Here is a 4,239-nt window from a genome sequence, read left to right on the forward strand (position 1 = left end):
TGAGTCCCAGTTAGGTTGAGTGGCTAGTGTGGACTAGTTAGTATCTGCTAACAGTTCAGAGGTATCTGGGTCTGCTGTCGAGGGATACGTAAGGTTTTGGCTGTTTCAATCAGTTAATCTTGCTGAGTTACTGGATCCAATGAATGCTGGGATTGATTAATAGACTAATGATTACTGGGAGGCACTCCCTGATGTCTTTGACCTTGTTTTAATCAACAATTTTGTAAATAACTTGGATGAAAGTACAGAGGTCATAGATAGGAGAGATGGCTAATGCATTGGAGAACATAAAAATCTGGATAGGCTTAAATGAAGGGTTTAAACTAAATAAATTTAATAGAGGTAAATTTAAATTCCTTGGGTTAAAAAAATAATAGTACAAGTAATGAAGCCATTAATCATTTAGCAAACAAGCATTTATTAAGCACTTATTACGTGCTAGACACTGGGCTAGGTATTGGTATTTAAAACATGTTTCAAGTCCATGTTTTCTAAGAGCTTATATTCTATTAGAAGATACAATATAGGCAGCTCGTGCCGACCATGGGGTCCTACCGGGACAACTGGCACAAGCGCCTCAAGACCGGGGACAGACACAAACTGTACCACAAGAAAGCACAAGTATTAGCTGGGCTGCCCGCCGGCCAACACCAAGTTCTGGCCCCTCCGCATCCACACCATCCAAATCTGAGGAGGCAACAAAAAGTACCGGGCGCTGAGACTGGACGTGGGCAGCTTCTCCTGGGGCTCCGAGTGCTGTACCCGAAAAACAAGGATTATTAATGTGGTCTACAATGCATCCAACAACGAGCTGGTCTGGACCAAGACACTGGTGAAGAATTGCATCGTGCTCATCGATAGCAACCCGAGCCGCCAGTGGTATGAGTCCCACTATGCCTTGCCCTCGGGCCGGAAAGCGAAGCTGACTCCTGAGGAGGAAGAAATGTTAAATAAAAAGTGGTCAAAGAAGATCCAGAAGAAATATGAGGAGCGAAAGAAGAATGTCAAGATCAGCTCACTTCTGGAGGAACAGTTCCAGCAGGGCAGCTCCTTGCCTGCATCGCATCGAGGCCAAGCCAGTGTGGCCGAGCACAGGGCTACATGCTCGAAAGCAAAGAGCTTGAGTTCTGCCTAGGAAAGATCAAAGCCCGAAAGGGCAAATAAACCCTAACTTGGACATTCTCTAATGGAATAGATTGGCAGATTGTTAAAAAAAAAGATACAATATATAAACATATAAATAAATACAAAATAAATATGAAGTAATGGGAATGGGTAGTTCTAGTAGCTAAAAGAACCATAAAGGCCGCATGTAGGAAGTTGACACTCCAGCTCAATTTTTAAGTAAACTAGGCATTCTGAGAGTCAGAGGTGAAGAAGGAAAACTTTCCAGGGATGGGGCACAATCTGTTCAAAGGTATGGAGACTGGAGATGGAATATCATGTTAGGAATAGCAAAAAAAAAAAAAAAAAAAGTTTGGTTAGACCATAGATTATGTGAAAGGGAGTAATGTGTAAAAGACCTAGAAAGTTAGTCTGGAGCCAAGTTGTGAAGGGATTTAAATGTCAAAAAAGAGTAGTTTATTTTTGATTCTTAAGATAATAGGGAGTCACTGGAATTTATTGAATGGGTGAGTGGCATGGTCAGATTTGCACTTTATGAAAATCAGTTTGGCAACTGTATGAAGGCGGTAGATGGGGAAGAGTAAGACGAGGTGAGGAGACCAATTTGGGGGCTGATGCAATAATCCAGGTGGGAAGTCAGGAGGGTCTGAACTAAGGGAGTGACTTTGAGAGTGGAGAGAAGGCTGTAGCAGCAGAGAAAGAAATTCACTGTATTTTTCCTTTCTTGACATGAATGAAGACATTTCAAAATGAAACTTCATTTCAAGTGGGAACAAAGTCACATCTAAGCCCTTTTTTTATCCTAGCTCTTGAGCAACACCAAACCAAAAAACAGTCTACCCTGTGTCTGACTCTAAAAGGTCAATTACAGATTAGTGGATTAGAACCTGTCTGTCCCCTATCCTGAAACACACTAAGGAAGAACTCTCAGTATTGTTACTAGAATGGAGAGTTCTGAAATGGAATATGAAAAAAAAAAAAGCCTAGAAGGGTGGGTTGGAACCATGTTTTGGTCGGCTTTGAGCATCAGGCTGAAAATATTGTTGTTATTTTAATGTTTTTAATTCAAGAAGCAATAAGGAGTCACTAAAGATTTTTGAGTATGGGAGCCATGGTGGTGCATACATTACAGAGAGGGAATACTAGAAACAATGAGACCCAGTAGGAGGGTATTATAAGAGTGCAGATGGGAAGTAAGGAGCACATGAACTAGGGCAGAAGCTATATCAATGAAGAGAAAGAGAGTGATTCAAGGGTTAGTATGGAAATAGAATAAATGCTTAACAGCTCAATGTAGAAGGAAGGAGGGAAAAAATCAGGAGAGGAAAGAATCCAGAATGACTCCAACATTGAAACCTGAAAAATGGAATATTATTTGTACCTTAAACAGAAAAAAAGAGAAATTTAGAGGAAGGATTAAGTTTGAAGGAAAATATAATGAGTTCCATTTTGGACATACTGAATTTGAAATGCCTTTAGGACATTCAGGATGAGATGTCTTATAGACAGTTGGTAATGGAGGAATGAAGCTCAGGAGGAGACTGGTGTTAGATATATAGATTTCAAAGTTATCTGCATGGAGATGATAATCCTATAGGAGTTGATGAGATCACTAAGGGAAGAGTATAGAGATAAACAAGAAAAGAGAGCCAGAGATTTGGGGTTGCCAACAGGGGAAGAAGATAATGAGCCAGCAAAGGAAATATGGGAGAAATAGTCAAACAGGTAGAAGGGGAACAAGGAGAGCAATGTTGGGAAAGCCATTGAGGAGAAAGTGGTCAGAATGAAGGAGGTAGTAGACAGTTTCAAAATCAGCAAAGATTAAAGTGAAGACTAAAAAAGGGCTATTGATTTCAGTATCTAAGAGTTTGCTACCATCTTGGAGTTTAAGTAATGGTGTATGGAGTCAGAAGCCAGTTTGCAGGGGACTGAAAAGGAAGTAGGAGGTGAGGAAATGTAGACAATGAGTATAGATGACCCTTTTTATAAGTTTGTCTATGAAAGAGAAATATACGAATATTATATATATATATAATATATACATATATATACATACATACATATGTATTTATGCATATGTGCATCTGTGTGCAAATGTATGAAGATAGCAATTCAGTCCCCCCAAATCTTCTCCAGGCCAAACCTACCTTTCTTTCAATTAATCATTAGATATCATTGTCTCTAATACCTTAAAAACATAATTCAGATGATTAAGTGTTACCTTTGTCTTCTTCACAAATACCTAATGATTTTAAGTTAGCCAGTTCCTCTTCTCCCTAACCTGAGGAGTGTCTGATGCAAAACTAGTTAAAAGTTCCTTTTATTTCATCTTCTCTCTGGAGATAACAACATCTGTTTGAGAAGTGACTTGGTAAAGAATTTACAACAAAAAATGTGTCACTAGAATATTAAAACAACATGGATGATTAAAATATCACACCTTGCCTGGATGTTGTTGTTGTTTTTTTTTTTTTGGCAAGCTGAATGTAGAACTGAAAATGAAATATTAGCACATGTGTTTCATATGCATGCATTTTCAGGGAAGAAAACTTTGGAGAAAATGCTTTTTGTTTTGTTATCACTTAAATTTGTGGGTTGTTATGATTATATATATATATTTTTTTTTCACTTCACATGCCTTATCTTACTTCTTCCTTCAAGAATTTCTCAGATTCCATAGATTTAGAATGTCCAGCAATTCAAGAGTGGTACTATATGTGAGATTCATTACAATAATACTTTTTAAAATGTGCATTAATGTACAAGACAGTATGCTAGTCACTGGAGATAAAAAGACAAAAACAAAATATTCCCTGCCCTCAAGGAACTTATGTTCTACCTGGGAGATAAAATGTTCAAACATGTAAAGAAATACAATATATTTAGATCTTATTAGGATATAACTTTTCAGGAATTGTATATGTCAGAGATGAGAAGGGAATGAATTTCTCACATAAGAGACTTGATAAATGTAGTCTAATTTAAAATCTGTTCCAACACAGGATCATGATGAATGTCATTTTTTTCTACTCTAAGATACTCAAATAGATCTGTGATCTCATTGATTTGGAAATTCCTTCTAATGGTGCAGGTTGCAACTCATGATATCTATCC

The 4,239-nt window shown here is 37.8% G+C and overlaps 1 pseudogene; it reads left to right on the forward strand.

Moving 5' to 3' along the window:
* Positions 1-543: 543 nt before the first annotated feature.
* On the forward strand, positions 544-1,164 carry LOC114026739 (annotated as a pseudogene).
* Positions 1,165-4,239: the final 3,075 nt, after the last annotated feature.

The sequence above is a fragment of the Vombatus ursinus genome, unplaced genomic scaffold (assembly GCF_900497805.2).
Source record: "Vombatus ursinus unplaced genomic scaffold, bare-nosed wombat genome assembly UNPS02014841.1, whole genome shotgun sequence".
Taxonomy (NCBI): Eukaryota; Metazoa; Chordata; class Mammalia; order Diprotodontia; family Vombatidae; genus Vombatus; species Vombatus ursinus.